At 40.1% G+C, this 7,639-nt stretch overlaps 1 protein-coding gene across 1 annotated transcript in view; it reads right to left on the bottom strand.

Annotated features, from left to right (window-relative positions):
- Positions 1-1,019: 1,019 nt before the first annotated feature.
- uts2r (urotensin 2 receptor) overlaps positions 1,020-7,639 on the bottom strand; it is a 94,963-nt gene continuing 88,343 nt past the window's right edge. The window contains exon 5 of the mRNA XM_004557539.5: positions 1,020-3,132. The gene's annotated coding sequence lies outside the window, so the exon portion shown is untranslated. The remainder of the gene's footprint in view (positions 3,133-7,639) is intronic.

Genomic DNA, 7,639 nt, shown 5'->3' with positions numbered 1-7,639 from the left:
AATAGATTCAACATCTTTCTTCAACAAAATTGCAGACTGCACAGATGGTACCTTCCCAAAGGAAAAAGTAGTATAGCTTACTAGGGTATATTAGACTTAATAGTTACTATATACAGTAATTGACTTCTATTCATTTTACATCAAATTAAAACTTTGGCTGTCAGATAATTATTTATTAAAAGCTAGACATTTTAAATGAGAATAAGAAAGAAAAGTATGTCTTTGTGCCCCCTTTTCCCTGTTAATGCCCTATCGGCCCCCCTGGCTAAACTTTGCTAGATCCGCCCCTGCACAGTTACCAGCCGTCAGCTACGTAGAAAAAGATCCTCGAGTAGAAAGTAATATTAAATACATTCTAACAATAGCTGATCAAGCTTAAACGTGCTGCTGTTGTTCAGCCGCTGGTTTCCTCTTTCTGGTGCAAAGTGGGCCAAAAGCAAACTAGAGACACGGACTCGCGACAGAAAAGCCGATCAGCTGATCGTTAAGCAGTTTCATGATCGAAGTAGCAGCAAGAAGAGGCAGTCGCTTGTTAAGCTTAACGCAGGAATGCTTTACAAACATTCAGAGATGGACTTACACACTTGCTTTACTTCTCTCGGGATAACTTTGTCGGAGATGAAATGCCGGGTTGCTAGCGAAGCTCCACATGCTATCCAGACCATTGACAGGTCCCGCATGCCACAGCCGCTCTATCACGTGATGCATACTGCTCCGACGTGCTAACCTGAGGTGAGTTACGGCGTGTTGCAAGTTTTGTGAGGTGCTTTCGTGATATTTAATGGATCGGATTACATTTTTTTATTTTTCTCCGATATCCAATCCAGTAATTTAGGTCAGTATCGGACCGATACCGATACGTAATATCGGATCGGTCCATCTCTAGTTTCTGTAGCTTCTGTGCTCACAGCCAGAGCCATGTGTTTCAGAGAGTGCTGTTTGGGATATCTGACATCAAACTTGGCTCTGTAGAAAAAAAACATGTTTTGAATCCAGGTTAAGACCAGTCTGGAGCTAACAATATCTTTATGACTTAAAAAAGGGGAAAAGAATACAAGATGGATTATTGATTTTTATTTTTGGGCATAGCAGGAAGAGTTGAAATTTCTCCTTTTTCCTGTCGTTTTGAAAAGGCTTCTATTTAAGATGGCTTTACATTTAGAGCGCAAAAAAAATTGCACCTAGCAGCCAATCTACAACAGCCATTCAATTTCCCATCCATTTGTACAGAAATTGGCCGTAATGCAACCAGAGGGTGCAGCAGGGTTGCTCACAAGAAAGCCTCAACAAGACTGGATGAAGCTAAATGGCTAAAATAGTTATTTACACCTGCTTCTAGACAACAAAAGCACATATTTTATTTTTATTTTCACAAATACACAATCAATAATGTGTCTGCACTGAAATAAAACACTACAAATACCCATTAGTTTTACTTACATGAAAGCTGTTTTTCTAAAAGATGCCAGTATTTTGCTATTTGATGTTATTGGTTGGTAGGAATTCAAGAGAGGAGAAAAGAGGACAAGCATGACTTGAAATTTTGAGTTATTTTGTTGGAATTTTGACTTAACTCTGCAAATCAGGAAGCTGCTTACCCAGAAGCAGATGGCATAGACAAATGCGTACTGAAAATCAGGTAGTGATATCATCAATGTGCTACCGAAATGTAGTAAACATGAACAAGCTACTTTTATGCTAATGCCTGTGAGTCAGCTAATAGCACATTTCATCATTTGTAAAGCCATGCTGAGAGTACTCAGCAGTTTGAACATTTATTTATTTTACTGGGCCATTTTAGCCTTTATTCAATAGTAACAGTGTAAAGAGACAGAAAACTGGGGAGAGAGGGGAAGACATGCAGCAAGGCCCACGGATTAGAATCAAACCAGGGTCTACTGCTCTCCCTGGCCATATAGCATATGGTCACCTGCTCATCCCACTAAGCTAACCCGATGCTTGAACATTTGAACATTTATGACAAGCTGCAGTAGCGCTGGTAACTCAGCCGAATGCTGCTAGCGTAGTTGTAGCATTGCTAGCTTAGCTATAGCACTGGTAGCTAATGCCTTCCATGTTCTGCTTCAGGATAACATCGAAATGATGGTTAATTTTGGTAAGCACCTCATAGTATAACAGTCATGTTGACTACAGCGCTTCCTGATTAGCCGAGTTATTTTCTTAAACGTTTTAGCTGATTAACTCAAAACTTTGAGATACATGAGTTATGGATGGCTAAAAAAAACATTTTCAGTGGCGGAAACAAGCTTCCATACAAACCAGAGCAGATGAGCACATCAGTAAAGAAAAGCAGCTCTTTACGGTGGTTGCAGAAAATCACCACACAATGTACATATTTGGATTACACCTCCTTAGGGCTCCATTAATTTTGGAGTATCTCATGAGCGCTCTTTATAAAACAGGAAATCAAGAGAGTGGGAGTTTAGAAGTTCATAACAGCATTCATGTTTTAGCATTTACAATTTGTCTTCATTTGTAGTCGGTATCTTTTTCTACCTGCTGTTTTGAAGAACAAAACATTTACAGTGCCCTCCAAGAAGGGGTCGCAAGGACCAGCTAAAGACATTGTGTAATATTTTGCCACTTGACCAACGTAAGTACATTGTTTTTTGTTTTTGTTTTTTATGTGTTATTCAAAATCAAACCCTCGATTCCTGTTTTTCCTCCCACTTGTGCGTCAGCAGCATGTACTGTACACCTCTCTCAGTCACCAGGAAATAACAGCTTGACCTGGGCCAGCATGCAGGCTGACCCAGTGCAAGCACAGAAAGCAAGCATGGGAGAAAACCCGAAAAAATATGACGAGTCTGTGTTTTTGAGACGTTGATCTCTCTCTGTGCAACAGGAAGTTCTGCAAGTGATGAATATGCATGCGAGGGTGGTGAGGAGGGGGTTCTGATTTGTACATTGTGTCCAACAGCACTGGTTCCTCCAGGTGTTCATTTAACATAATTGTGTCCGCACATGTTAAAAAACAAAATACTCAAGACATCTTCTCTGTCCTCAGTCTCACTTGTGGTCGAATGGAGTGAAGTGGAGTTCGGGCTCTGCTCCCATCTGTGTCTCCAATTGCTTCTTCTTTTTATGTCCCCTCACAGCGCTCAGTCATATCTGTCAGGGACACACAGGACAGAGCATGGCTATAATTACTGTGGTTGTAAATCCTCTAAAAAAAAACTTGTACATGTACACACACAAACACTTCTCCCTACATGTACACACACAAACACTTCTCCCTACATGTACACACACAAACACTTCTCCCTACTTGCACAGTGTGTCCTCTTTGGAAGCAACATGGAGGTAAAAATAGCAAAGAAGCTGTTATCAGCTCCAGCGTGCGTTTACGAAGGTAGTCACAGCTTTTTTCTCTCTCTTTTTTCAAGTTGCTTAAACAGACATCTTGAGCTCAAAGAAATCATTACAGTGTGATTTAGAGTGCACAGTAAACAGGATTGCCTGGCAGGATCAGGTTAGCAGTAAACGGTGTCTACAGTTTCAGTGCTATCATCCCTGGGGTGTTTGGTTTTTGTTCCAAAAGAAAGTTTATCACCGTGCACTATGTATAATCTCTTTAAATGAACTGCGCCTCTGAAATATGAAGCTGAAGCTACAGCTTTTCACAGACAAAATGTGTCCATCCTTATCATTCCTGCAGAATTGTTTGAAAGTCCATGAGGGTACTACGTTTCCAAGATTTGTTCCTATGGGTTATAATTGGTAGTGGAGAATCAGAATCTTGCCTATAGGCACAAAACAACTTAGTTAGGTTTGCAGTTACAAATACAGGCTCTTCATTGCCATGGTCACAATCGTAAACACCAATAAAGGCGTACAACAGACATTGTCAAGTAACTTGGACTATGGAAATAAACAGCATTATCTTGCATTAACTTCCAATGTTTGACCAACTCATCCATCCACCCCTCCATCCATCCAACAGGGACTATTCACGCTACAATGTCCCTCAGGCCATCTCCGCACGCATCTTTTTCTTGGACTGCGAAAACTGAGATTTTCGAAAACGATGACACATTTTAGTCATATATGACTAAAACTAAGACGGCGGGCGGCATTGTACAGCAGTTTTTTTGTTTGCTCCTAATTTTGTCAGCCCTATTACAGATTAATATCAGTTTGGACATGCTCCAGATAGCTCCAGATAAAACTCGGCACTTGACATTTTGCCACGCCGTTTCAAAGAGCCGGAAAGTAAATAAATGGCAGACGAAAATGATGCAGGTTGAATGGTCTTACATTTGATGCATGCGCAGTACAGGGACATTTTCAGTGTGGATGAAACAACTGAAAACGGTCGCGGAGCGTTTTTAGACGAAAACGCTGTTTTCAAATTTATCAGTGTAGACGTAGCCTTACTCACATCACTGCTTCTGCAGCGAGGATGTGAGATACACGAGGGTTTGTGAGATACACGAGCCAAAACCTCCAAATGAGAAATCTTTTTTTCCCCATAGCCACTCCTGAACCAAGTCAACCCAAGCAATCAAAGAGTTGTTACCAGTAGGTAATGAAAGCAGAGATGAGTAGTCATGCTTATAACACTGGAGCCTCCATTTGTACCTGTACTCACGCCAACAGAAGAACTGCTGTGGTACATTTTCAATGAAGTGATCTATGGGCTGGTTTTCCGCTTTGCTCTTAGCTTTGTGTTAATATTTAAACACCAAAAGAAAGCACTTGTGTGCATGCTGAGTAGGATAGGGATTTGTGCAAGTGTATTGGGAGGAAGCCTAAGGTATGAGAATGCAAAGCAGATCTCACTTCCTGCTCTGCTTTGGGCCAAATTACTTTGGGCACAATGGGGTGTTGCCAGACACAAACATAATTTATGAGTAGAGCCCTCTGCATTACTTCTTCTTCTTCTTCTTTTTTTTTTTTTTTTTACAACAGTATATGACTATTGCTAAGGGAACAACTTTTAAATAGTTAGCTTAACCCCAGCTCCCTTTTAAAAACAAAAATCAATCTTCATAATCTGCTCTGTTGTTATCGTCTTTGCAGCTTTACTTGATGGATTTCAATCTCAGCATTGGAAAGCATAAGGTGTTATAATCATAATAATCATCTTATTCAAAAGTAAGTGCACATTTATCTGAGTTTAATCAAAAAGGTCAGAGAAATTATGCTAGAGTCTTCACAGGCCTTTTGCAGGCAGAAAATTTCCCGAAAGTCTGACCACAAATCAAGGATGCTGCAGAGAATGCACATCTGAATCCAGATGTGGAGCTCATCAGTAGAGGAGGATTGCCAGAAGAACATCATTAAAGGTAGTTACGGAAATGTGATCAGAAAGTGTTTTTTTTTAAGCAAAAGACAAAAAAAACCCATTAAATAACCACAAAATGTGTTGCAGACTCTTCAATAGTAATTTTACATTTGTGCTCCTCAGCACGTACTCTCATAGATAAAACAAGTTTGCCACATAAGTCAGTCACTACTGAAGCATCCTTGTTTGGAGACAGATAATGAACACACGTGCAGCTAATGAGTTGTGTGATAAGGAGGTTTATGTAGATTATTCACCCATTTTCATAATCCCTCATTTAACTTGAGGTGTGGGGTGGGGAACCTGCACAGGCACACGAACCTGGAAGCTCTATGCAGAGAGACCCCAGTTTACTCCTGTGAGGCAACAATATTAACTCTTACACTACTGTAGTCAACAAGTCAACATGACTGTTATACTATGAGGTGCTTACCAAAATTAACCATGGACTATAATCACTCATCATTCATGGGACTGATTCTTTTTATTGTTAAGGCCTAAAAATAAACGGTGTGAAAACAAAGTTGACATCAAGCGATGATGAGCTGCTCCTGATGGGGTTTTTTGTCGGTTTTGCTCCTGATGTTTCAAAGAAAGAAAATTAAGAAACTGAGAATCTGGGTCCATCCAATTTTTCATGAGAAGAGAGAGGGGGAATTTCATGGTTTGACCCAGGTCTTGCTGGCAGTGTTGGAAACACATGTGAGGAGGGAGAAATAATTCCAGAGAGCCGATTGACCTGGAGCAGCATCTTGCTGTGTGTCTGAGGTAAAATAATGTTATTTTACCAGTGTTACCTGCAAGTTCTGAGCTCTGACCGCTTGTGCCAAATGCACTGGTGCAAATACATTCTGCGAGATTACATGGTCGGCGCGAACAGCGGCAGTAAGAATGAGGGGACTCTCATTCTCACTCTCTTTTTAACACATATTTAATAATATTTTTTAAGTCCTGTCTGTGTTAGTTTAGATTTTACATTATATGTGGTACAGTATGACAATGTCTAAGGGAGGACAGGCAGGAAAAAAACTGCACAGATTTTAGGTGTCTGGTGTGTAAAGGCCTTGACTTTACACAGTATGCATTACACAATACTTTACATTATTTTTGTGTTGTTACTTTAACACGGCCTTGAGATGGATTGTCACATATTTACCATTTAACAAAGTAAACTTTAGGCCATGCAATAACATAAATCTTGATCCTAATATGGACACACACAAGACCTTTTCCTGGTGTTTTAGTATTAACACAAAGCTGAGTGCAAAGTTGAAAAGCAGCCCAAAGATCACTTCACAGAGATTGCCAAAGCAATTCCATTGTAGAAACAGGTGCAAACAGGGTACACATGAAACGAGCCTGACTGCTCATCACTGCTTTTGTTACCTGTTTGTCAGGCTCTGACTGCTTGGCCAGGGTCAGCATACACTTCAGCTTCACTGTGTACTGGCTTAGTGCAAAGAGTCCATGTCAGGTTATCAGCAGTTGTTTCAAGGCACACTGCTCTTTCTTGTCCTTTTGTGAAATAAAATTACACCGTGTGTAAAAGGTTGTGGACTCCTCCTGAAGTCAGATACCAAGTAACAAATCTTTGCCACTGTGTGATTAAACTGCAGTGTGATTACTGAAAATGACTCTATATGTGCTGTTAAAGAAAAATGTAATTACTTTATAGAGATTTACTTCCAACATTGTTGATCAAGATATATATGACTTAATTGGTAGATAAAGGATGACATGAAGTGGGAAGACTAAAGCAGAGCACTGCAGAGAATTCTGGGAGGTGAGGGTTGCATTCGTCACTGAACGCCTTGCCAATCTGATTAATTGCTGTATTACTGATTGTTCCAAATTATTGAATAACTTCATTCACTGCTGCTGTACTAATCAATATATTTTATTTGTGATGAAAACATATAGATTGTACATGCCTCAGCCAAGTCCATAGAGCAACAAGCACATAAGCTCTCGCTAATTGGTCTAGACTCTGAAAATAACACGGAGCTGCCATTACTCATCGTGTGTGCTTTGATATAAGCAGCCCTGCTGGCAGTTTGCAAATGGATTAAGACAATTAACAGATGGACTCTCCTTCACCTCACCTTGTTTTTTTAAATTGATCTTGTTTAATTGATCGTGGAGTCATGCACTGTAGTACCAGAGCAACAGCTTAATGGCATTACAACAGACAGCATCAGTTCTCTTAAGCACTTTCTACAGCTAAGTGCAACACTACTAGCGGCTTATTGAACACGCTAAATAATCATCATGTTAGCATCACCGCAAGCTTTATTGTTATAGATTGAACATTCATTCCTTTTTGGCCTCAAC

This window comes from Maylandia zebra, linkage group LG8 (genome assembly GCF_041146795.1).
Source record: "Maylandia zebra isolate NMK-2024a linkage group LG8, Mzebra_GT3a, whole genome shotgun sequence".
Taxonomy (NCBI): Eukaryota; Metazoa; Chordata; class Actinopteri; order Cichliformes; family Cichlidae; genus Maylandia; species Maylandia zebra.
The sequence above is the reverse complement of the archived record's forward strand: the minus strand, read 5'-3'. Positions and strand labels throughout refer to the sequence as shown.